Source organism: Mus musculus, chromosome 7 (assembly GCF_000001635.26).
Source record: "Mus musculus strain C57BL/6J chromosome 7, GRCm38.p6 C57BL/6J".
NCBI classification, from domain to species: Eukaryota; Metazoa; Chordata; class Mammalia; order Rodentia; family Muridae; genus Mus; species Mus musculus.
This window is the reverse complement of record NC_000073.6, coordinates 92465260-92492832: the sequence shown is the minus strand read 5'-3', so window position 1 is coordinate 92492832 and position 27573 is coordinate 92465260. Positions and strand designations below refer to the sequence as shown.

General features: G+C 41.7%; 1 pseudogene; it reads right to left on the bottom strand.

Annotated features, from left to right (window-relative positions):
• Nucleotides 1-14597: 14597 nt before the first annotated feature.
• On the bottom strand, nt 14598-23606 carry Gm31491 (annotated as a pseudogene).
• Between the last annotated feature and the right edge of the window lie 3967 nt (nt 23607-27573).

Sequence of the window (27573 nt, the reverse complement as noted above, 5' to 3'; positions counted from 1 at the left end):
ATGATGCAAAGTCTACTTTCATTTCCTCATGAGACTATGTAGTTCATTGTGTCTGTATCTGTTAAATGAATTTAGAATAATATGTCTTTTCATGAAAGTTTCTTTGTCTCATTTGTTCATGCCACTGTGTTCCAGGCTCTAGAGTCAGAGAGACCTATGGTGAAGCAAAGTTTTTTTTTTTCTCCTACTAATTCTGAATCTTAAAAATAAGGTCATCGTGGGACACCAACTCAGCCACAAACCCTCCAGCCTACAATTTGCCTGGCTTATATGATGTGCTGGGCTAAAGGTGGCACTGAAATTGTGGGAGTGGCCAACCAATAACTGTTTCAGCTTGAGATCCATGCCATGAAGGGGGCCTGTTGAGGGAAATATGAGAAAAGAACTGCCAAGTTTCAAGGCTCCATCCAGCTACTCTCTGCCTGCCAACTCTCTGGCAGGGCTGGAGCTCTCCAGTTCTGTTCACTCCCTCCTTTTGTTTTTCTTTCTTTTTTTATTGGTGTACTGGCTGGTTTGGGGTGTCAATGAGACACAGGCTGGAGTTATCACAGAGAAAGGAGCTTCAGTTGGGGAGATGCCTCCACAAGATCCAGCTGTAAGGCATTTTCTCAGTTAGTGATCAAGGGGGAAAGGCCCCTTGTGGGTGGGACCATCTCTGGGCTGGTAGTCTTGGGTTCTATAAGAGAGCAGGCTGAGCAAGCAAGGGGAAACAAGCCAGTAAAGAACATCTGTCTATGGTCTCTACATCAGCTCCTGCTTCCTGACCTGTTTGAGTTCCAGTCCTGACTTCCTTTGGTAATGAACAGCAATGTGGAAGAGTAAGCTGAATAAACCCTTTCCTCCCCAAGTGCTTTTTCATCATGATGTTTGTGCAGAAATAGAAACCTTACTAAGACAATTGGTTATTTTATTTATTTACATTTCAAATGTTACCCCATTTCCTGGTTTCCCTCCACTAGTCAGATTTATATATCAATAAATTCTCAATTCACAAGATACCAATACAATAATTTCAAATAATGATAAAAGGTACCCACCAGATTAGACAAATTATCCCAATTATTCTATCCCTATATGATAGTCATAACCACCAGTGGCTATTTAAAACCACATAGGATCAGGATCTTCTTCCTGTCCATCCTCCTCCATCTTGGCTTCTCCTCCTCCCTCCTCTGAGTCGCTCTTTGTCCCTGCAACTCTTTGCTCCACCTCCCATTTCTCTGTCCAATCACAGGCCTCCTGCTGCACTAATATTTTAATGTAATTGGACAGGGAAAATCCTGACGCAATGGCTCACTCCTGTCACTGCCTGGAGGGCCAGGACCCAGATGTTGGATAGCCCAGAGACCTCAGATAGAACCAACATGACTGTCAAAAAAAAAAAAAGTAAATAAAATGATCCCTAATGATATTTTCTACTCATAGATTGGTATCTAGTCCAATTATAATCAGAGAGGCTTCATCCAGCAATTGATGGAAACAGATGCAGAGATCCACAGCCAAAAATTAGATGTAATCCTGCAGAAACAGTGGGGCGGGGTGTGTGTGTGTGGAGAACTGTAGGAGCTATAGGGGTCAGGAGCACCACGAGAAACCCCACAGACTCAAATAACCTGGTCTCAAGGGGCTCATAGAGGTTGAACTGACAACCAGGGAGCCTGCATGGAACTGACTTAGGTTCTTTGTGCATATGTTAGAGTTGTGTAGCTTGGCCTTCTTTTAGGACGCCTAACAGTGAGAGTCTGCCTTCTTTTAGGACCCTTTTCTCTGATTGGGTTGCCTTATCTATTCTTAATAGAGGAGAAGGTGCCTACTCTTATTGCAAATTGATATTCTATGGGTGGTTGATATCTGTGGGAAGCCTGCCTGATCTTTTCTGAAGAGAAAAGGAGGAAGAGTAGATGGAGTGTGGGAGGGGTAGGGATAAGGGGAAGTGGGAAGTGGGAGTTGGCGGGAGGGACTGGGAGGAGAGGAAGGAGAGGAAACTGTGTTTAGGATCTTAAAATAAATGAATGAATGAATGAATAAATAATAAGATCATTGGTTCTTTGAAAGCAATAGTTTCCCTTTGCAGAGGGCTGAGTATCACACATGGGAAGATCTGGAAGTTATTAAAAACTCCAGTGTATATGAAAGTACTTAACTGCAAAGTGCCTTCTAAACTGTAAGCCAGAGTCTTCATAAAAGGAGTTCAAAGCCACTCCTCCTTTTCTTTTCCTTGGTTATTTATTTACATTTCAAATGTTATCCCTTTTCCTGGTTCCCCTCCACAAATCCCCTATCCCCTCACCCCTCCCACTGCTGCTTCTTCCTCTTCCTCTTCCTCTTCCTCTTCTTCCTCCTTCTCCTCCTCTTCCTCTTCTTCTTCCTCCTCCTCCTCCTCCTCCTCCTCTTCCTCTTCCTCTTCCTCTTCCTCCTCCTCCTCCTCCTCCTCTTCTTCCTCCTCCTCCTCCTCCTCCTCCTCCTCCTCTTCCTTCTCCTCCCCTCCTCCTCCTCCCCCTCCTCCTCCCCCTCCCCCTCCTCCTTCTCTCTCCATATATATATATAAAATTTCTTATTATATATATATAATTTTTTTTAGTCGACTGTGCCAGGAGCCCAGGCTGTTAATCTGTTAATTCTGTACCTGAACAATTGTCTTTTTCTCCTCTCTGAACAACCCACCAAGAATAGAAATCACTTAGTAAAAGCTGGCTAAATGACATTAGGAAATCACAAGAGTTGATAAAAGACATTCTCTGAAAAGACAACATCTTATTTGAAATGCTAAGTATGGCTGCGTTGGGAACACACAATCCTTCTAGGGTATGAGGGTAGAGTCGGTTGTCTCTACTGCCTAGAACTGTGAGAAGGAAAAAGGAAAGCTGAGAAAGGCTGGGTGTTATGCCATGATTTAAATGATTTATGTAATGGTGGGAATTTACTATGCTTCTGCCTTTCTCCTTTCTTCTCAACCCCTCCACCTAACATTTTAAGAAGTCATCATTTTCAGGAAGAAGGAAAAGTGCAAAGATTCTAAATTAATGCCCCTTTAAGGCATAAATATGTTCTTGGGATGTCATCTTCAAATAGATTTTAAAAAATATATTAGACTTTCTGTGTCTTATTAAATGCATTCTTAAACTGCCTGTGACAATTTAAGATATAAATATTTGTATAATATTATAATTCATATGGTTAAGTATTAAACATGACACCTTTGGGTATATTACCCTAATCTCATAAGAACTCACAACTGACATTTTATATGATGAAATAGACACATGGGGCTCAAGCTCTTTTTTCCCCCCATTATTTCTCAGATAATTGCTTGAGTCAGAATTTAAACTGGTTTCAGGTCTAGTCTGTAGAAAGCACAGCTGCCACAGCACAAAATTGTTTCTGAAAAGCAACTCCCTTCTAGATCTTTATGGGAAAAAAGCTCACCATCCAGAAAACTAGGAATTTTAAGGTGTTTGAAATTGCTGGGTCTTCCAGTTGGTTCTCCTAAATTTTTCTCTCTGCCACTCATCCAAGCCTGTATGCTAATGGCATCAAGTAGATGCTATCAAGGAGACTGAGCATATATATCCCTTACTTAACTTCACTTGCTTTTCTCACTTCCTATAGGAAAGTGTCTTTTGCCATTCTCATAGACCTAAGAATATCACCTTTATTACTGCTAAATCCTCTAGACTTTATCATCTGTGGGCTTCTTCTGAATTCCCCAAACACTCTAGGCCTTGTTTTCCCTCTTCCTGGGTAATTTCTCCTCTTGTAGGTTTAGTGAAATCCTCTTCAGCCTTACCTTGAAGAGCCAGCTAGCCCAATACCTTCTCAGCAAATCCATGTGGCCTTTCCAGTTTTCTGTCGTTTCTTTTGTCTTGAGGATCTTTGACTTTCCTGGACTATTGCTGTGTCTCTTGTAGACCATAAGCCACTTTAAGACCAGGACTTGTATTTCTCTTACCTGATGTAGCAACTGAATAAAACAGAGACCTGAGAACCTACCAAGAGCCCATCACCAGATCAGGGAACTTTCTCCCATAACAAAGTATAAAGGATGGGGGGAATCCTGAGACTGTAGGGCCTTGCTCTAACCCTCAAATCCTTTATTCTTTTTCCCCCCTTCTCTCTGAAGGCCTAGCAGATGCTTGTGAAGATATTACACACTCTGTCACTTGTCCTTCAATGCAAGGATGAACGTGTAGGTCACACAGACATTCTGGAATTCCTGGGCTCTCTCGGATTCACATTCTCCTCTGTCCCCTCCAGTCAGTTTCTTTGATCCTGCAGGATCTGAAATTCGTCTATTCCTTATCTTTCTATGATGCTGATAGGGCAGCTTCTTGATCTTAGGAGAGTTTCAAGAGATTTCCCCAGTTTTCAAGATGATAAAATAACTCAAAGTCCAACAGATTTAAGTTTCCAAACTTCTCTTAACTCCTAAGAGATGGAGCTAAAGCCTGGCCTTAGCTCCCTTAACTCCCAAACCATGCGCTTCTTTCTGCATAAAACATATGGTTCTCCTCTCAGGGGCTCGTTAGAGTCAATAGTAACAGTAAGAGTCAATGTTAGAATTTTCCAAAAAGATTCATTTGGGTTGGGCATGTCGTTCAGTGGGTAGCATGAAAACAATATGAAGGGTCTGGGTTTGATTCTTAGGACTGTACACACCCGGTTCAGTGGCCATAGCTATATAGCACTAGGGAGGTGATTGCAGCGGGTTCTAGAAGCTGGTGCTATCCTTGGTAATGAAGCAAGTCCAAGAGCAGCCTGAACTAGATGAGGATTTGTCTGAAAAAATAAAGTAAAAGAACAAAGTCATTCATTAGCATGTCAACAATATATATGTTTTTGTGTTAGGGCACGTGCTTGTTGACATGAGTCAACATATGGAGGACAGAGAACATTTTTCGGTGTTAATTTTTGTCTTCAACTTTGATTTAGGCGGGGTGTATCATGTTTGACAATATACTGTGCACTGAATGTTGGCTTCCACTGCACCCACCACACACTCCAGGCTAGCTCCCTCTGCACCACACACTCCAGGCTAGCTCCCACTGCACCACACACTCCAGGCTAGCTCCCACTGCACCACATACTCCAGGCTAGCTCCCACTGCACCACGAACTCCAGGCTAGCTCCCTCTGCACCACACACTCCAGGCTAGTTCCCTCTGCACCACACACTCCAGGCTAGCTCCCTCTGCACCACACACTCCAGGCTAGCTCCCACTGCACCACACACTTCAGGCTAGCTCCCACTGCACCACGAACTCCAGGCTAGCTCCCACTGCACCACACACTCCAGGCTAGCTCCCACTGCACCACGAACTCCAGGCTAGCTCCCTCTGCACCACACACTCCAGGCTAGTTCCCTCTGCACCACACACTCCAGGCTAGCTCCCTCTGCACCACACACTCCAGGCTAGCTCCCTCTGCACCACACACTCCAGGCTAGCTCCCTCTGCACCACACACTCCAGGCTAGCTCCCTCTGCACCACACACTCCAGGCTAGCTCCCTCTGCACCACACACTCCAGGCTAGCTCCCTCTGCACCACACACTCCAGGCTAGCTCCCTCTGCACCACACACTCCAGGCTAGCTCCCTCTGCACCACACACTCCAGGCTAGCTCCCTCTGCACCACACACTCCAGGCTAGCTGCTCTTCTGGGTCTCTAGGGATTCTCCTGTCTCTGCCTCCCATCTCACTGTGAAATTCTAGTCATGGAGCACCATGGCCGACTTTTGCGCGGTCTTGATACCCAGGCTGTCAGGCTTCAGAGGAATCTGTGTTCTCACTGACTCACCCCTCTGGCCTCTATCCACATTCTTTTAAAAGATTTGTTTTATTATTTTGTATGTATGAATGTTTTGCTTCTCTGCATTCTTAAAGGAAAAAATGAAGGGGAAAGGTTTTCTATTTACGATAACAAACCATCAGATAAAACAATGAGATATTAATAAGTAGGCTTTACATCATCATTTTCAAATGCTCAGGATTAACAACAGAGTTATAAAATACCATTTTGGTGACTGGAGATCTCTCTCTCTCTCTCTCTCTCTCTCTCTCTCTCTCTCTCTAACAACAGAGTTATAAAATACCATTTTGGTGACTGGAGATCTCTCTCTCTCTCTCTCTCTCTCTCTCTCTCTCTCTCTCTCTCTCTCTCTCTCTGTCCTGTAAACCTGAAATGCCAACAGTCAGGTCATGGAGTCATGGAGTGAAATCTTGAAATAGAGCCCAGGGGTTTTCACTATGAATACAAACTCAATACTGCACCTCCTTCGAGGATCCAAGCCCCTAGTCACAGCTCAGTGTCTGGCAGAGAGGCCTGCTCTGTTTATTGGCTACAGAGAACCAGGCATCTCTGTTAATTCTTAGGAATGTATGTGGGTGCTCTAATCCTTTCTTCCCAAGGGCAATTATCTCTCCAAATCAACTTATTGCTTATGAAAATAATCTTCATTCTTGGTAGGAAAGAGGCTCAAATTGTTTTGAACTTGGAGCAAATGAAGTCGGCAGCTTGGAATGTTAAGTTTCATCTCTGCAGGAGAGCAGCTCAGCTCTTGATTTAGATGCATCTGGTTTTCCTCATTATTCCTCCGCTAGTCTAAAAGACTGCCTGGAGCTAATTTCTTCCTAAATAAGATATTTCTAATCAGATTTTCTACCCTATATGGATTTCATATGAAAATGATCCCTATCTTGAAAATTGAAAACATCCCCCCACCTTCACCACATCTCACTATGTAGTGGAGGTCTCAGCTTAGGAAGCCTTGACACAAAAGACAAAAATGACAGAGGATTTGTTTGGATTTGTTACAGCAGAGCATAAGAGAAGGCTTACTATGTAGTAGACATGGCAAGAAATAGAAGACAGATACTGATCTAAGAGCTCAGGATTTGAGGTTGGGTTCATATGTCAGTAATGACACCAGCAACATTGATGTTCTATGCAAATGGCTTTAGTTCTCTGAAACCTAGTGTAGTCTCTGCCTCCTTCTTCATCTCCCTCCCCTCCTCCTTCTCCTGTTCCTCCTTCTCTGCCTCCTTCCTCTTCTTCCTTCCTTTCCTCTCCATCCTCCTTTTCTTTCTTTCTCTTTTTTGAGGTAGAGTCTCACTAAGTAGCTCTGGCTGTCCTGGAACTCACTATATAGACCAGGCTGGCTTCACAACTATCTAGACCAGGCTGGTCTTGAACTCATAGAGATCCACCTCCAGGATGCTGGGATTAAAGGTATGGATCGCCATGATTGGCCAGTGCAGTCTTCCTAAATGTAATGATACCTGTCTGTGAAAATTGGTTTTAATGGTCAACATGCCATACTCTAGAATCTTCTGGAAAGAGTCTACATGAGGGTCTGCCTAGATCAAGTTAACCTCTGGGCATTTCTGTAAGAAATTTTTAAAAATTGGGTTAGTAGATGTTGGAAGACCCACCCTAAACCTGGGTTGTGCCATTTATTTCATCAGCTCTGTGAGTGAAAAAAAGCAAGCGGAGCAAGTGATAACACACATTCAGTTCTCTCTCTTTTTGAGTTATGGCTATACGATGACTAGCTATTTTAAGTTCCTACTACTTCAACTTCTAGCTACTGTGGACTATAACCTAGAATTGTGAGCTAAAGTAAGTCATTTATTCTTTAGTTGTTTTCTGTGAGGTTATTTATCATGGAAACAGAAATAAAACTCGAACACAGTCTTGTGGGATCATTTTGAGAAATGAAGGAGATTAAGAGTGGCTGGCAGTTAATGGGACCTTACTCTGAGTCTGACATAATATTAAATCCTTTATTGTATTTAGCATTATCTTATTTAGCCATAGAAACAGCCTTATTAAGAAGAAATAATTGTGACTCACTACTTTATAGGTCAAAAAATTAAAACTTGGGTTAATTAACCCACCAGTTTGTATGAAAATGAAGGTTGAGAGTAAGACTTGAGCATTGATCTGTCTCACTCAAGAGCCCGTGCTTCCTCTGATTCTCTGAAAGTTTCTATCTTTCTATAGTTCTGCATCTACACCCACCTACTTACATCTTCATCTACAGAAGCAGCTAGATCCATAAGTCATCTATGGCTTACTATTGTCTACTTCACAAAACTGTTGTCTTAGTTAAGGTTCCTATTGCTGTGATAAAACATCATGACCAAAAGCAAGTTGGAAAGGGAAGGGTCTATTTCATCTTACAGATTGTATTTCACCATCCAGGGTAGTCAGGGCAAGGGATCAAGGAAGGAACTTAGAGGCACTGAAACAGGACCCGTGGAGGAGTGTTGCTTACTGGCTTGCTCTTCATGGCTTGCTTAGTCTCCCTTCTTATACCACCCAAGATATGTACCCACCATAGCCTGGACCCTTCCACACAAGTTATCAAAATCAAGAAATGCTCAGTAGCCTTGCATATAGGCCAGTCTCATGGAAATAGTTTTCTACTGAAAGCCCTTCTTCCCAAATAACTCAAGCTTGTTTAGCGTCATCAAAAGCCTCACCAGTACAACAACTGCCATATCTGTCACAGAAATGATAAGTTAGCACAATGCATAGAAAAATCCACATTGGTGAGATAAGACTTCAGAGAAGAGAAGAGATGGAATCAATGCCAAGCATCAAAGCCTGGCGTGACTGGCCCAATTAGCTGCTCTCTTTATCATGATTTCCCCCCTTCCTCTGCAACAGCAGAATGCCTCACCAAATGATGTGCTTGTCAGCTTGCCTGTCAGCTAGGGGAGGTAGCTATATGTGATTAAGCTTGGCTAGCACTATGTTATACAGAGTTTCAGAAGGTCTGCTAATATAATGGACTGTGATACTCGTGATTTATCCCTCTGTTTTGCTGATTGGAATTTAGATCGAGTGAACTGATACCTAGCAATGTCTCATGCCCTGAATATGAGGATGATAGAAAAAAAAAAAAAAAAGAGCTTCTTGGTTCTGGGCTCAGGTCATTCTGCAATTTCATATTATTTTTGAACTACTTGCCTTTGTGTCTTTTTTTCTAAAAAAATATGTATGTGAAAGAAAAATAATGTTCAGTCTTTAAGTTGTTATTTTGGGACATATATAGCCCCAAACCTGATATAAACAGGGTTGGATTTGATAAGGGAGCTCAGGGGCCTCTGAGTGTGAGCAAAATAGAGAGAAACAACTTTGGTATTCTTAATAAGCCTAATTGTATTGTGGTAGAGGTTTTAGTCATGCACTAATATGACACGTGGGCTTTGGAATGAGATATATCTAAGTTGATATTCAGCATTTCCTAGTACCGTCAAGTGTTGTGGCTAAGGCCCTTTATCTGTCTGAGTTTAGTTTCTCAATCTGTACAGTCATAGCTGCTCAGCAGTGTTGTGTGGTTGGGGGGGAGACTACCTAATCTGAATGGAGAGTCTAACTTTTCTAGCATCTTTGGACACATTAGTTTCATGAAATGTTGTCTCATCCTTGTAACACCTGTACTAGCTACACCACCTGAGACTACGGCTAACACTCCAGTACTTTGGAATTAAAGCCAGAAGATGTAAATTCCTTCTTAAAAAAAAAAAAAGGGGGGGGTGGGGCATATACTTGCTATTTAGCTCTAGGCAAGCTAGTTTTTTAGGCCTTAGTGGCTTTTTCTGTAAAACAGACCCAAGAACCCTTCCCTGCCTTTAAGGCATCTTTTGTGAACCTTAAAATAGCTCAAGGAGGAGAAAAAGCTCTGGGAAGGGTGTCTGTCCATCCTTAGCATAATTAATGTCCTGAATCTCTGCCTTGACTGGTACTAGCTCTAGTCGATCTCAAGCCTCCATTAGATCGAGGAGAATCAACAGCTCAGGAGGGCTTGATATCTGGTTAGAAGCAGGGATCTCAATTTCTTGAAGGTCTTACTGGTATCTGCTTGAATTCTGAGGCAGCAACTCCTAGTGTTTAAGAAAATCAGACTTGATTTTGGCCTCAATCCTACTCTAAGAGTTACAGTACCACTTTGTGAACCCAGAAAAATCCCCTAAAATTTCATAGATGAGCCCTATTCCTTCAGCTGTGAAATAGGGATGGTGATCCCCACGCCCCTTGGTTCACGTGCATGTTAAATAAGCTGCTGCTAGATGCTGCTTTGCTATAACAAATCCCATGGGGTTATTCTGATGTTCCTTCCTGTTTCTTCTTGTAAATTAGATTTTATTAGGACCCTGTCTCAGATAGACCAAGACTTAACCTGCATATTTGGTTGGCACATATACAGAAAAATTTTCAGGAGAGTTGATGTTTCTATAGCAAGCATTTGTGGCATCTCTGGGAGACTTGGAAAAAAGCCTGGGATGTAGGGAAGAGCTAACTGACAGGGAGGAGCTGTAATAGGGGTAATGATAGAATATACAAGGCAAATGAAATAGCAAAGGGGAGAAGACAACACTGGATGCTGTTCCTAGAATTTAGAGTAGGTTAGCCTGGCTGCAACAGGGTGTGAAGAAGGGCAGCAGCAGACAAACCCAGAGAGGAATTAGATAAGATCTAGATGATAAAGGGCTTTGTCAGTCACTGGGAGTGACTTTAATTCTCTTTTGTGCTGAGGGGCTCCTTTTTCATGTCTTTGCTTCAAATTCACTTTCTGTGAATTGTCTTTTTTATTAGCCTTGACAGCTATTTACAAAAATGCTTACATAGTTTATAAATTCAGATGAAACAAATATGACTAAATATTAACAATTCTCAATTATTTTTTATATCTTGAAGGCAAACAGATGTTCACTCTACTATTTGGGGGTAAAACATCTTTTCAGACAGGAATTAAAAACAATTTAAGCTGTGAGGCAAACACTTCATTTGCTATGTTGTGACCTTGAATTTGGTGGGCCAGTGATGGTCCATGGAGCTTTTGTGCTGTGTAACTGCAAATAGTATGCTTTGTCAATGGGTATTTTAAAACTTGAGTTATGTCTTACAATTTTGGAACCTCCAACTTCTTCTAAATCCAAGAATTCTTCTCTTTCAAGCAAGTTATTTAGTGAGCACCTTCAGTGTTTTAGAAAGAGGAGTGAAGACACTACATTAGATATGACTTCTGCCCTCACAAGAGTATTTCAGTCTATTGCAAGAGATATGGTAAAGAAGCCATTTGAATATAGGAAGGAGAACACAGACCATACTGTTGGAAAGTAAGGAGAAGTCTGTTGATTAGAACAAGAGCCCTTTTCCCTTCTGGGATCTCTGGGTGACTGGAAGACAAAATATTTGATCTTCATTATTCATGGTAGTGCAAGAACCTTTTATTTTCTTACTAAAGATAGTTAGCACAGCAAGGACTCATATTTCCTGACCCTTCCTCTTTCCCTGAGAGCATCATGTCATATTATGAAGTCGAACTCCTATCAATGAGATGAGATGCAGTCACTTCTGCCAGGGATAAAGGATGGAGGACACCATGGCCCTGTGTGCTTGCTTGCCTGGTTTGGGTTCAGGCACCTTTCCTACAAGAAGACTCACCTTGTGGGGTTACTTTTGCTTTGTCTGATGTTCTTTTGTGCTGCACTGAAACTACTTTTTGTTTGTTTTTTAACAACAGTATTTGAAAATTGAGCGTAGATTCAGCTCTGAAATATATAAGTCTGAGTTAGTGGGACATCAGCTTCAAAGTGGGGGACATATGCCTTTGACTGATAGCTGTCACCAAATACAAAACAAAAGCCCTTAATGGTAAGCTCGCCTCTTCTATAACTTCAATGTAATGATTTGTTATAGGATACAAGTTGTTACAGAGACAGAGATAGGCCTGAGCTGAAAATATTGCTGAAAATATTTAATATAGGCAGTGTGAAACATGCAATTTTTAAATTCTCTGTAAATGGCACAAAAGTGTATTCTCTTTCAAGGTGACTGCTGGTTTTATAGGGCAAAATAAGAATTCCTAACCACAGCTAACAATTATGGAGACAGGAATAGAGATGGATAGGAAAACAAATGACACTTTTTTTTTTTTTAATTTCAGCTGTTTCAAATGATTCTGGTGGAAAAGTTAAGCAAGTTTCTTGCAGTTTCTAATACACACACACACACACACACACACACACACACACACACACACACATTTACCAGCCAGATTCATAATGGTAAATCTCCAACCCTGTACAAAGAACACAAATCTCCATTGATATAAATACAAGCTGCACACCTTGATTGGGCAATTTTACTCTATACTACTCTATGGCCCATCTATGAAACCTCTGGCTACTTGTGGCTCATCCAGGTCATGTGGTTCTGGTTCATCTTCATCTCCTCCTTCCATCTTTCTCTCCCTCTGTCCTCTGTCTTGTCTGACCTGTCTCTCTTCTCCTTTTCTCTAATCATTATTTTTAAAATGAAGGATTTTTATAAAAACATTTTTCTTATAGTTTAAGAAATCCATTTTCTTTTTTCCAATATAATATTTTTATCAGTCATTTGGGAATTTCATATTATATACCCACCATACTCACTTCTCAGTCCTCCTGTTTCTGCTCCCCCTCCCTGTGGCCCTCCTCCCCTGCAAAAAAGAAAGAGGGAAAAAGGAAGGAAAAAAGGTCCATTTTGTGTTGTTCCTACACTCACTGGAGTGCAGTGAAACACTCAGAGGTCAGGCCTCTAAGGAAATCTGAGTCCTTATTCACCTGCATACTCTGCAACACCTCCCCAAACCTCCCCAGTATCTCCACTCCCAGCTAGAATTCAGCAGGAGAATGCAAAGCTATTTAGTATGGAATTGTTTGAAGAGAGACTTGTATATTGACAGAAACTCTTTCCATAAGAATTAAAGTTTTGAAAAAGAGGAAAGAAAAAGGGGTGTGTGGATTTCCTCATGCGAGAAAGGCCATCTAATGGTGACTGTCACAGCCATCTGGCCTAGACAGCCTGTGGTTTTGGCTGCTATGCCTTTAGTTGGTCAGATCCATTACTTAGGGAAGAAAATTGCCTTTGAGGTAACCCAAGTGGATCCCTCTGTATCCATCATTCTTCAGCAAATGTTCAGGGTCAACAAGCAAATGATTTCGCTGGGGCTAATTTTGGAGTGTGAGCACACAGTGCTATGATCATTGTCCTCCTGCTACAGGGAGTTTTAAACTTGGGCAGTGCTCATGTAGAATGTTTGACTATTTATTTAGAGATTATGAGAATTTTTGATGACCAGATGAGGTCATCTACACACATAGAAGGCTGACTAGAATATCAAACGTCATATTGGCTATCAGGTGTGGTAAGAATTGCGCTATTTTACCAGAGGGCTTGCCCACTCCATCTTGTCCAGATACACAGAACAGTAGCAATCTCTGCAGGTTCTATAATGTTTAAAAACCTGAAATAAGCCCAGACAGATGCAATACATTAGAGGCTATACCAAATTGAAACAGAAGTCTCAGACTGTCCCTATGCATATGTTAATACCTAGGCATGTGCTCAGAGATGAGTCACAGACACCTCTATGCCCACCAAGGAGATCTGTTCACTAAGGTACTGTGAACCACTGAAATCATACAAACATCTCCTCTACTCTGAGTCTACATTGGTCAAATATTCTGGTTGTGACTCAGCTGTTATATGGCATCCTGAAGGGTGAGCTAACCAGTTCACTTTGTTCTTAAGCAAACCATTGTTTGAATTTTTTTAAGCTGAGATTAAAGTACACTCAGCATAGAACTCATCTTTAAAGGGTACAGATCACTACTAAATGACTTGTGTCGAATTAGAGGGCACTTCCATTATTCCCCAAAGAAGCCTTGGATCGTGAGGCCCTTCTAACTGTCCCTTTCACTCCTCTCTGTTTACTCGTTTGACTTTCTGTCTATGAATTTTCCTAACCTGAATGTTTCACACAAATGAATAAAGTGTGGTATTTGGTGTCTGGCTACTTTTAATTATTCTGAAGTTTGAAATTTTTATTCATGTTGGAGCAGGTTATTTACTTCATTCTTAGATTCATCTGATGGAATATTATGAGTCAATCAATCTCATTCTAATTTATTTCATCAGTTGGTGGACATTTAGAATGTTTCCATATTTGACTGTTACAAATAATGATAGTGCAATCATTCATGTCCATGTGCTCTCAATTCTCCCAGGAATATGCCTAGAAGGGGAATTCCTGGTTTACATGGTAACTCTATAATTTAATATTCAATCAGTAAGTTTGCAGTGCCTTTTTATTTAGTTATTTATTTTTTGGTCTTTTATGAAGTTAGTTGTGTAAATGCATGCCAAAGAGATGGAGCTGTTTGGTGAATTGACAGAATTGAGCTCTAAGCCTTTGTGGACCCCACACTGGGCTGTCTCCATGAAGTTCTCTTGGCGACTACTTTTGGTTTCTGAAAACTTTTACAGGCATATAAAAAAAATGGCCATGTTGCCCAAAAGTTGCCCTTCATAGAAAAAAAAAAAAAAGCTTGACAATAGGAACAATTTTTGTTCCCATGGAAATAGAGCAGCCAAATTTAGCTTTGGGCAAAGATAGGACTTATGTCTGAGGAGATTTCTCCAGATGTGTGGTTCTACTGCCTCACAGAGCAGGTGTGACCTAGAACAAAGTGCTGTCAGTTTCTGTATAGAAGAGAGTCCCCTGCTTTCCTGTTTCCCCCTTACTTAACCTTCTCTGTAATTGCTGCTCATTCAGCTTTCCTCAGTGTCTCTATCTTCTGCTCGTCTGGGTGTGAACAGAATTAGGGTCATGGGAGCAAGTGTCATATTGGGAAGATGGTGCACAAATGGGCTGTGACTAAGGGAGGACCTCATGGGGGCATCCTGGGACATCTAAGAGCAATTCAGGATGCAACTGGACTTTAATGACAAAACGTTACATAACTGTGGGCCACTGAAGCACTGCTCACTCTCTTGAGTCTAGTGTACTGATTTTTCAAACCTAAATTGAAAATAGCAATACAGAAAGGAACAAATGAAAATAAAAGGCCATCTAGCTCTAGAGATGAGTGTGGCTCACATCCCAGCCTAGCATATTTTCCCTGCTAACCGAGGAAGATCATTCTGTGACACTGTACAATTTATCCTGCTTATTTTCTTGTTAGCAATTCAGAACCTCATTCAGTATTTCTCACAAACCTCAATTTAGATAGCTGGGTATGCAGTTTTGTACTGACCATTTACAGGGGCTACTTTCCAAAAGCCATATAACTCTTTGCAGGTTTCAGAATGAAACTCCAACTTCTTTGCCGTTGGAGAGAAAGCCTGCTTACCAGGTTTAATGTAATGGGTACAGTATGCAGGGAGGAAGTTGCCACTAAAAGGAATCATCTTACTTGGTGTTGCTGTGGTAGCCTCATGTAGGCACCTAAGCACCTAGGCAGCAACTGCCTTTTTTTTTTTTTTTTGTAATAATTCTACTAATCTATGAGCACAGAAGTCTTTCTGTCTTCCAGTTTTTTCCTCAAATTCTTTCTTTAATGTTTTAAAGTCGCATTGCAATTTTCTTCTTCTACATGCTTATTCCTAGGCATTTTGTTTTTTAAAGCTATTGTGAATGAACTCTCTTCTCCATTTTCTTTCCTCACATGATCATTATTGGTATAGAAGGAAACTACTGATTTTGTTTTATATTTAATAGTTTGAAATAAGAACTACTCCCCTCATCTATTGGTTACAGTGGAGCAGAGATCTGGTTACTCAGCATTTCTTTTTTCTGCCTTTTTTAAAAAAATTAGATATTTTCTTCATTTACATTTCAAATGCTATCCCGAAAATCCTCCACTCCCCCTGCTCCCCAACCCACCCACTCACGCTTCCTGGCCCTGGCATTCCCCTGTACTGGGGCATATGATCTTCACAAGACCAAGGGCCTCTCCTCCCACTGATGGCCAACTAGGCCATCCTCTGCTACATATGCCACTAGAGACATAGCTCTGCAGAGGCAGGTACTGGTTAGTTCATAATGTTCTTCCTCCTATAGGGTTGCAGACCCCTTTAGCTCCCTGGATACTTTCTCTAGCTCCTTCATTAGGGGCCCTGTGTTCCATCCAATAGATGACTGTGAGCATCTACTTCTGTATTTGCCAGACACTGTCATAGCCTCACAAGAGAGAGCCATATCAGGGTACTATCAGCAAAATCTTTCTGGGATATGCAATAGTGTCTGGGTTTGGTGGTTGTATATGGGATAGATTCCCTGGTGAGGCAGTCTCTGGATGGTCCTTCCTTCCATCTCAGTTCCAAGCTTTGTCTCTGTAACTCCTTCCATGGGTATTTTGTTCCCTCTTCTAAGAAGAAATGAAACATCCACTCTTTGGTCTTCCTTCTTCTTGAGTTTCATGTGTTTTGCAAATTGTATCTTGGGTATTCTAAGTTTCTGGGCTAATATCTGCTTATCAGTGAGTGATCATCATGTGTGTTCTCACTCAGGATGATATCCTCCAGATTCATCCATTTGCCTAGGAATTTCATGAATTCATTGTTTTTATTGCTGGGGAGTACTCCATTGTGTAAATGTACCACATATTCTGTATCCATTCCTCTGTTGAGGGACATCTGGGTTCTTTCCAGATGATGAAAGGCAAACATAAGAATCTTACTAACAGAACTCTGCATTTCTAGGGTTGTATTAAATTTTATCACCCTTCTGCCTCGTACAGGAGTGTATTTTTTATATGAGAGCTGGACATTTCTGATGGAGAATCGGGAGTTGGTGCATGGTGAAAAGGTCTTACTGGGGAAGGGGTAAAGAAAATTAAAAAGGGAACCAGCAACAATCAGGAAGGTAACAGATTGGAGAAAAAAATAAAGCAGAGTTTTTTGAAAAGGAATTATGGGGCTTTAACATTAGTGTTTGAGTAAATTAGAGTTCCCAGTTATTTTGAAATCAGGATTAGCAATATCAACTATGTTCTTCTCTATATATGCCACACTAGTAAATACGGAGAGACAGGAACATTCATTAGCAATCAATGATTAGACTACTTGAACAGATGCAGTTTGAGACTGGTTACATTGTTATTTGTAAGGCCTTTGAATGAAGCAACAATATTGTCAGGACCAGGGTATCCAATGTATGTGGTCCTGTTTTGGATGAATTATGGGAATTTTCTGGCCAGTGAAGTACTAGCAGATAAGAGCCTTGGCTTCAATATGCCTTGATCCATGATCTCACTTCTATGACTTTATCATAGTGAGGCCCTTTCTGTACAATGGCCATCAGAAACTGGATTTAAAACTCTTGAGTCTGCACTAGGTGCTGACAGAGATAAAGCACCAAAGATGACTGTGCCAGGCAATGCAAGAGATGGTGATAGATGTGGGAGGCAGTGACTGGTGAGATAGAACGCACTCCTGGTTTATGTTACAAGGAAACTGAACGTATGGCCCTCTGATCTGTGGCATATTAGAAACACTCAAGAACAGACTCATTGAAATGTTTCTGATTGATGTTTTTAGTGTCAGCACCGTATATGATTTGATAGTTTCAAAAGAGAAATGGTTGATATTAAATTAGAATTTGGGGGCAAATACAAATCTCTGTGAATCATAATTTGTCTGCTTTCTAGACAACAGTAGTAAGTTAAGCTGTCATAAAATCATTCAGCGTAACTATATTTTGATGTTATTGAGCAAGTCTCCTTGTCTAGTGCTGGAAACCAAATAGCTCACTGCTGTCTGAAGCTCTGTTTATTCATCATATCAAGGAAAGACAAAGGGGAATCTAGAATAAGGGTATTAAATAGGGAAGAGGAAGGGATATGAAGACCAGAAATAATCTCTAAAAGCTTTTCAAACACATTGGAAACCTACTACTTTAGATGCCTGCTAAAATATATACATATAGGAAAGGAATTTAGTTGGAGACACCATAAAATGGGGGAGAGAATGCCCCAGCTAGACATCCTATGCCACCAAATAGAACCTCCAGTGCCAAGAATGGGTTCTGTCTTGTTGAGTCATTGGACAAAGGTACCTCATGGATCTCTGAAAACATTATGGGATACTGATTGCTTTCTATAACCAGTTGGTAAGGCTCTTTTGCTGAGAATGCCATTTATTTTTGTCACTGAACACAGAGAAGTCAAACTGGTGACCAACAAGAGGCTTTGCTTCTACTGATCAGCATTCATGGAAGGTAATGGAATGTACTCTGAATGCTCCTGGAGGAGAAAGGTACCTGACATGGCTAAAGTGGCCAAGAACCTGACACTAGAGAGGTCATGGACCTAGGGAAAACTTATTACTGTTATTTTGCTAAAGGGACACAGTGGTACACTGAGTCCTAATGATATATTGCTGTACCCATTGGCTTGTGTGCATCTCTCAACCCTCATCAGAGAAACTTCTTCTCACAGTAGGTGTTAATTAACAAGAGACCCAAACCTGGACAATGAGCATACAGTAAAAGACTTTAGAGCAGTCACTCCTTAATGGAATCTCTTCATGAAAGTCCTCCCCTCAAGACTCAGGGGCCTATTGAGAAGCAGAGGGAGGAAGATTGTAAGAGTCAGAGGTGATGGATGACTCCAAGGAAACAGTGTCTTCTAGAGACAACAGGTTTGGTGTAATATGAACTCATAGGCTCTGTGGCAGCATACATAAGATCTGTATAAGGTCAAGCCAGATGGAAGGGTCCCAGCACTGAGAAGGGGAAATGGATGCAGGGCCCTAACCATAACCAATAAATTATTTGCAATTGATATCTGCTGGCAAGGATAAACTCATTTTTCTCCAGTGGGGTCTCACTGCATATATCAACCACAAGCACATTCCAGGGCAGCCCTCATTCCCAGGAGTAGTTAGTGAAGACAACACAAACTCCAAACTCTATTCTCTCTCTCTCTTCGTGTGTGTGTGTGTGTGTGTGCTTTCTTTTGTTTCATTTTGTTTTGTTCTATTGTCTTATTGGCTCTTTGTTTTACTTTTTGCTTTTTGTGGGTTTTTGGTGAGGCCTCATTTACAAGGGAAGTTAGAGAGAAAAGAAGTTCCAGGCAGGCAAGGAATGTGTGAGCACCGAAGTTCTTTTTGTGTTAGCTGATGCTTCTTGTGAGCACACTGTGTGAAAGCAGCTATCTATAAGCTAGGAAGAAAGCTCTTATCAGAATCTGAGGGAGTCGCCATCTGTTTCAGCTACAATTCTTTAACCTGAAATCTCATTGGTGGTAGGTGTGCCACATCCCCTGGACTCCTATTTCTCGTGATGTGCTCCATACAGACTCTCCAATAGACCCCTTGGTACCCCTTGGTATGTGCTAGTTGACACAGTTTCAAGTGCCTTCCAATGGCTTCTTATGCACAGGACCTGATTTGATGGGTGGGAATAGGCAGACCCCTGATTTGCAGTGTTTGCAGGTTTCTATGCTGTAAATTCTGATCCTATGGTTTATTGCACACAGGCAATGGAATGCCATTCAGTATAGAACGGGGAAAAAATGTATATGATAGGAGTTAGGTGCCCTCAAGAACATGTGGGATACCAAACTGAAACAATGAATTTTGAGTATTTATGACTTTAACATTTTTTATTCTTTCACAACTTCATACACACACACACACACACACACACACACTCATATGTACATGTATGTATACACAGAGAGGCATACGTATATATACACATATGTGTGTGTGTATGAATGTATACTGTTCTTTTGTCAAACTCCTCCCCATGCCATTGTTATCTTATCCCTTTCCTCCCACCAGATCCTTCCTTCTCAAGTCTCTTTCCTCCTCTCATGTCATTCCTCCTCCTCTGTGGCTTTCTGCACTTAATTAGGATTGTGTACATGAACACCAGTGGGAGATGACTTACTTGAGTGACAGCCATGTACCAATTGCTACGGCACAGGGAGATGGTTCCACCTCTCCCACCAACCTTTAACTGCTTGTGGCTTCTCTGGGGGAGGTGGGGTCCTATGTGCCCCTCCTCCACCCCATGGTGGATTGTTGCTGGGCCCAGTCTTTTGCATCTCTTGTGGAATAGCCACTGCTTCTGTGTGTCCTTAGGCACCATGTCCAGATGACGGGGTTGTTTCACTCCTTCCTGTCTTTTAGCTCTTGGGCTTTCCCCCACCCCTTTTTTGATGTCCCTTGAGCTTTGGAAGGCTAATACTGTTGTCTGATATAAGGCTAAACATACACTAAACAGCCATTTTGTTTTTAGCATTTTGAACCTTTATAAGCCTCTGCATGACCTGTCTCCTCTGTAAACAGAAGCATCTCTGACCAAGGCTGAGAGCTGTACTGATCTGTGGATATAAATACTTAGAGAGCAGGTTGACATTATGTCCATTTAGCAACACACTCATTGGCTCTCCCTTGGGATCTATGACTTCCTCATCTATGGGCTCTGGTCAGCTTTGTAATACCAGGTATGATCTCATCTTGTGGAATGGCTCTAAAGTCATATCAGAAAGCTGGTGGTTATCCCTATAGCAATGACTTCTGTTTTCAAGGTAGCATAATATTTTACATTGGAAAAATTAAACTTTTAAAAATGTCTGTATTTAACAAAGTGGTCTTAGCAACTAGAACTATAACTGTCAGCTTTGGTTCACTGGCCCAGGCACGGAACTCAGTGCTTCTGCCTTTAGCTTTTACAACTTTTACAAATTGTACAAAATTTCTCAGACTTACTATAATATGAACATGTGTTCTAGTTCTGAGATGCCAAATCTTTTAAGTTTAGACTTCATTTTAGAGAACCTGACCTAAGTTTGAACTCAGGTACCTAGTATTAGTGTCCAACGTGCCCCCCAACAAGACCAGCATCTCCAGGTTACATGCCTCCCCCCAACCCCCGCCCCCAATTGCCAGGTTCCACCACCACCAAGACCAGAGTTTCCAGGTTACACCCTCAACAAGACCAGTGTTTCCAGGTTATTCCCTTAACAAACCTGCACCCCCACGTTACAAGCCCATCCCCTGCCTAAGGACCACCAATGCAGAGGAGAGCTGAAGTTAAGTTTATGATGTGACTCCCAGCACCAGCCAATTATGTTAAAGGTAAAGGAGCTTTCCAATTAGATGCTTGCATAGCTATTCCCTGCTTGCTGATTACTATAAAGCTCCCCGCTCCCAAACCGTCACTGCATGATGGTGATGCTTTTGGGGGTGGGGGGATGAGCTAGTATGAATAAAGACCCTGCTGTGAGTTGCATCAGATTGGCTCCTGTGTGTGTTTTTGGGGATCACCAACATTTCTCTGGCACAACAGACCCTGCTGGAACACTGATCCACTTTCCATTTTTCTATTTAAGTGTTTAAATGCTCTGTCAACTGGGGGAGAGAGAGAGACAGGTAGGACTGCATATGTGGAGACTGAAGACAGAAAAAGGAAACACCTGGCAGATAGGCCAAAGCAGGAGTAGTAGTGTGCGTGGAATGTGGGCACTGAGGGTTCTGGCACCGAGGGTTAGGTTATTTCTGGAGTTGATAACTGGAGAATCAAGAACCCAGGGTTTTGGGGTGTGGTTTAGAGGGCATGGTGAAAAACACAGACTCTCCCCTGGGCTCAGTTGCTAGAACCAAATAAAGAAACAAAAGAAATAAAAAATAAAGCAAGGAACATTTACTAAATGGCCATTGTTTAAATTGAAAGTGCTGGGGGGGTGGGGTGGGGGGGGGGTGGAACACAAGCTGAGTTTAGTGAGAACATAAAACACAGAGCCCTTGAATACAAACCCCAAATCAGAAATGTTAGAGTTCTTCACTCTTAAGAGTTGAGTATTGAGGAAGAGAAAACATTAATGATTCTATAAAAGTCTTGGATTGTAAAATTAAAAAAAAATATATTGATTTTCTTGTGAATTTCACAGCTTGCACCCCAATCCCACTCATGCCCCCCATAACTTCCTATCTGTCCTTGGCCCTTGCAACCCCCCCCCCACACAAGAAAATAAAAAAGTAAAAAAACCAAACCAACCCCCCCTCCAAAAAAAAATCTCATCATGTGTCACACAGAATACCCTTTTGTCCATACATCTTTACTTGCAAATGTTCATTGTAATGAGTCATTGGTCTGGTTCAAGGCCTTTGGCTTTGGTTCATGATCAATACTGAAACCTCACTGGGACTCCTCCTGAATATCGTGTTGTTGCCCTGTGCCATGGAGATCCCGCAGCTTTGATCTGCAGGGCCCGAGCCTTCTCTGACTCCAGCAGTTCATAGATGGGGTAGATGTTGGAGTGGGACAACGCAAAGCCCGAGATCTGAGCCTGGGTGGTGTCTAAGCTGGTCAGCTCACCAGCTCTCCTGAACCCACACCACTCTGGCCAGCAGTTTAGAACTGCCCAGCTAGTTCATCCAATGCTAGAGCCACCCCTGTCACCAGGGTCAGCTCTACCGTGTTGCCTAGGCATGATGCAGGGCCTGCTCTCCTGAGGCTTCAGCCGGTCAGGGGTGGGGGTCAGGGGTGGGGCCAGCTCTCGATCTCATGATCTTGGGACTGGTGCCCGGTTGTCTTTTTCTGGCTGTCCCAGGCCGATGGAGCTGGAGCTGGCCTCTTAATTTTTTTTCAATACACTCTAAATGGATGTGTATCAACGATGGACTTTCGTGTTCCATACCCTTGAGATATAATCTTCAAAAGATTTTATCTCCATCCCATTTGGCTCTTACGTTCTTCCAGTCTCCTCTTTCTCTGTGTTTCTTAAGCTCTGAGGAAAGAGATTTGATGGAAATATACCATTTAGGGCTGAGTGTTCCAAGGTCTTCCACTCTCTTCATGATGTCTGGCTATGGTCTCGGTATTTGTTCTCATCTGCTGCAGGAAGAAGAAACTCTGATGATGGCTGAACAAGGCACAGATCATATTTGCCTTTCTTGGTCTGGGATACCTCATGAAGGGCCTTCCCTCTACCAGGTTCAAGCTTTGCAGGCATGGGGCTGGCAGGTTTTGCTCTTTTCTCTTCCCTTTCCTTGGCAAAACCAGTAGATCACATTCCTAAAGCTATCCCCCAAGGCCTATTCCCCTTTTTGTCTGCTGACTCATTTCTGAGATTGACCACCAAGGTCTAACTATCAAAATACCAGGGCCCAGCAATCAAAATTCATTATTTGGCCACACTGGCTAACCTGTACAATTAGGATTGTCCAACTTACCCTAGCACAGACTCCCCCAGCCCCCGTTTTATTTCTTCTTAAAAACCTACGCTTGCAACAACACCTCCTGTCTGCCTTTGCCCAATTCAGAGGCAGCCCCCACCCCTGATTCTTTACCTGGGTAATATCTCCTTTGTGCTGAGAACTTGGTGTCTGGGTGTGTTCTCTACAGACTCTACTAGCTCCATCCATTTATCTGCAAATTTCTTGATGTCATTTTTGTATGAAATATTGAATTTATTGATCTGTGGGGGAATAAGATGCATGTCATTGTATTATAACCTAGCATTAGTCTTGTTGCTTCATCAACATTAGCTGGTTCATTTTCATGGCACAGCTCTTTCTGCTCAGATTTAAGGAAAGGTTTTCTGAAAAGCTTACAATCCTTTCTGTATATTTACAATGGCTCTGTTCATTCCGTTAACTTTTTTTTTTTAATCATTCACAATGTTTATTTTCTAGATTAGTAGTAACCAGATTTTTGCCTTACTTTTAGCCTTGGGGGTATTTTTGGCTCACTATGTGTACATTTCTAGACTTCTGTCCTTTAAATTTGTTCTTGACCATTGTCAAACATTGGGAAATTCATGTGGCTGCTCAAGTTCCCAGTGACACCATCCTCAAACCCAGAACACAGGAAGTACATGGTGCCATTATTTTAACAACTACAAAATACTCCACCATGCAAATGTGCCACATTTTCTTTATCTCCTCTTCTGTTCTGAGACATCTAGGTTGTTTCCAATTGCTGGCTATTATGGATAGAGCAGCAATGAACGTGGTTGAGCAAGTGCCTCTGTAGCAGGATGAAGCAGCCTTGTCTTATACAACTTTGATGTGATAGTTTTTTTATCTTGTTATATTTTACAAATGAATGAATAAATGAATGACTGAAAATCCAGCCACTGGGGTAAAGGTTAACAACTGAACTGTTATTTATACTTTCTGGGAAATGAAAAATGAGTTTTCTTAAATGGATTGACACTAATATATCAACCATTCCAATACAGGCCTCATGTATAGGAGTAGTTGACCAACATGTGATTGATTTCATAGTTTTTTGTTTGCTTTTATTTGGTTACAGTTTGGTGGGTTATTTTTGGGTGTTATTATATTTTGATTCCTTGGTTTTGGGGGTTTGTTATATTAGGTTTTGTTTGGGAAAGAGGGTCTGGAAGGACTTGGAGGAGGGGAAGAATATGATCAAAATATATTTAAATAGTAAAAAATATAATAAGAAAGAAAATAATGTAGCAAGTACAAAAGAAAACAATCTAGCCTTAGGATGTCTTGCATAGATCACTATGAGAAAAAATGAGAATACATGTATTGAAAAATTTTATGATGTCATACTAATATGTATAGCTCTTGTTTATTAGTATTTTAAAACTTTATTATTTTATGTGTATGGTGGTTTGCCTGCATGCATGTGCGTACAGTGACCTTAAGGACCAGAAGAGGGTATTGGAACCCCTGGAATTGGAGTTACAGAGGATTGTGAACCACCATGTGCTGCTGGAAGTAGAACTCATATCCTCTGGAAGAGTAGCTAGTGCTCTTAATCACTGAGCCATCTCTCTAAGCCCCTGTTCAGGTCTCACACAGCAGTACCACACTATCTTCACACAAAAATCTGTATTGGTCAGGGTTCTCTAGAGTCATAGAACTTATAGAATAAATTTCTCTCTTTATATATAAATAAATATATATGGAAATTTATTATAATAATTATACATTTATTTATATATATGATTTGAGGCAGAGTTTGCTATGTACCCAAAGTTAGCTTGCAATTGACTATGCAGCTAAGGATGGCATTGAACTTATTGCCCAAATTATGGGATTACTGAGGTGTCCCATCATGCTTGGCCACATTTTATGTTTTTAATATGCTATCTAACAATAAGATATTTGATCAATGTGATGACTATTCTTGGTTGTCAACTTGAATGCACCTGGAATTAACTAAAACCCTAAAATGGGGCACAAGTGTGAGGGATTTTTGCTTAATTTAAGGTGGGAAGATCCACATATAATCTCTATCCTTAAGGTGGGAAGACACATCTTTAATCCAGATATTTTGAGGTGGGAAGACCTACCTCTATTGTGGACCATGCCTTCTGCTGGAAGTCTCTCCTTCTCCCTCCCCCTCCCCTCCCCCTCCCCCTCCCCTTCCCCTCCCCCTCCCCCCTCCCTCTCCCTCTCCCTCTCTTTCTGTGTATATGTGTGTGTATGTATATGTATTCTTCATATATATATATATGAAGAAGGACGTTTTGCTCTTTATATGCTTATTCTTTCCATGCTGGCAAGTCCATTTCCTCATCAGCATCATGGACCAAACACTACTGTACCTTTGGACCTTCCATTCACAGGATTAGCCGTGACCACAGCCTGTAAGTAATTTTAACTTATAGGTTTATGTGTGTATATATAAAAAATCATATATATAAATAAATGTATAATTATTACCATAAATTTCCATATGTTTATTTATATATAAAGAGAGAAATTTATTCTATAAGTTCTATGACTCTAGAGAACCCTGACCAATACAGATTTTTGTGTGAAGATAGTGTGGTACTGCTGTGTGAGACCTGAACATGTGTTTTGGGGAGGACTGTGGAAAGACTTTGGGACTTTGGGCTAGAAAAGCCATTGAGTGAGTGCTCAATGAGAGCTCAGAGGGCTGTTCTGTAGGAGCCTGGAAGATGAGAATGTTGAGGTCAGTGAAGATGATGGATGCCTGGCTTGTGTTCATAGGAATGACCATGGGACGACCGTCAAGAACAGCAGCAGAGGGAAGTTTAAAGACTTTATTGAGGACACTTATTATTTTGCATTAAATTTCTGTGGTTTTGGTTGGCTGGGTCAACCCCAGACCAGAATCAGCTGTGATTAACAAGATTGCAGAACAAAGTAAAACCTTTGCTTTTCTGGGATACTCCATGCTAGTCAGCTGGAGCTGAGAAATTATCAGTGATTAAGAAGAAACCAGCATCCTTAGGGTGATATCTTCTGGGAGGTATTTCCCGAGTCAGCACACAGAAGCTGTGTTCCAGACTTGACCAAGGTTGTACCTTGCGCGATCAGTAAACTTAGTAATGTGTTTTGAAGGTGTGAAAGGGTATGGGGAACAGCTGAGGCTTGGTGCTGTGTGGTAGGGTTAGAGCCTCTGAAGAGAACCTGGGAGAGGTTGTTGGTGAAAGTGCAACCTGGTTGCAACAGGAGACTCTAGCATTTTCAAGATGCCAATACCATGGGATGACCACCACCAACAGCAGCAGAAGTAAAGTTGAGCCAGCCTGAGGCAGGAAGACAATCTGTGTGTGCTGCAGAGGGTGGAGCAGGACACGACCCAGACCCTTTTGAGGAGCTCAGAAAAATCCTGAGTGAATAGCAGGTGATTAGACATTGAGTTATTTATACTTTTAGAGTTTGGTTTTGCTCTGTTCTAAATGTTAATAATCCTGAGTCTTCCCCCCTTCCCCACCTTAAAATATTCTCTCTCTCTCTCTCTCTCTCTCTCTCTCTCTCTCTCTCTCTCTCTCTCTCTCTCCCTCTCCCTCTCTCTCTGTGTGTGTATGTGTGTGTGTGTTCGCAAGTATTGCAAGTATGCCTGTAGGCCAGAAGAGGGCACAAGGTCTCATTATAGATGGTTATGGGCCACCTTTTGGTAGCTGGGAATTGAACTCAGGACCTCTGAGTGGTTTCAATCTCTGAGACATCTCTTCAGCCTTGACTCTTCCCCTTTGAAGTAAGAAAGTATACCCAAAACACATGAAGGTCAAGAAGAAGGATTACCAAAGTGTGAATACTTTGTCCCTCCTTAGAATGGGGAACAAAATACCCATGTAAGGAGTTACAGAGACTAAGTTTGGAGCTGAGACGGAAGGAACGACCATGCAGAGACTGCCCCATCTGGGGATCCATACCATAATCAACCACCAAATGCAGACACTTTTGCATATGCCAGCAAGATTTTGCTGAAGGGACCCTGGTATAGCTGACTTTTGTGAGGCTATGCCAGTGCCTGGCAAATACAGAAGTGGATGCTCACAGTCATCTATTTGATGGAACACAGGGCCCCCAATGGAGGATCTAGAGAAAGCAGCCAAGGAGCTGAAGGGGTCTGTAACCCTATATGAGGAACAACAATATAAACTAACCAGTACCCCCTGAGCTCGTGTCTCTAGCTGCATATGTAGCAGAAGATGGGCTAATCGGTCACCATTGAAGGAGAGGCCCTTGGTACTGCAAAGATTATATGCCTCAATACAGGGGAATATCAGGGCCAGGAAGCAGGAGTGGGTGGGTTGGAGAGCAGGGTGGGGGGAGGGTATAAGGGACTTTTGGGATAGCATTTAAATTGTAAATGAAGAAAATATCCAATAAAATTTTTTTTTTCTGGGAGGCCACAGCTGAGAGACTTTGGATTTTAAGAGATACTTTGTTTACTATTTTAAGAGATCAAATGTTTGAAGAGTTTTAATTTGTCAGACTGTGAACATCTAAGTTTGTAAATAGGAAGGAACCAAACTGGAGCCTTTTTGACTT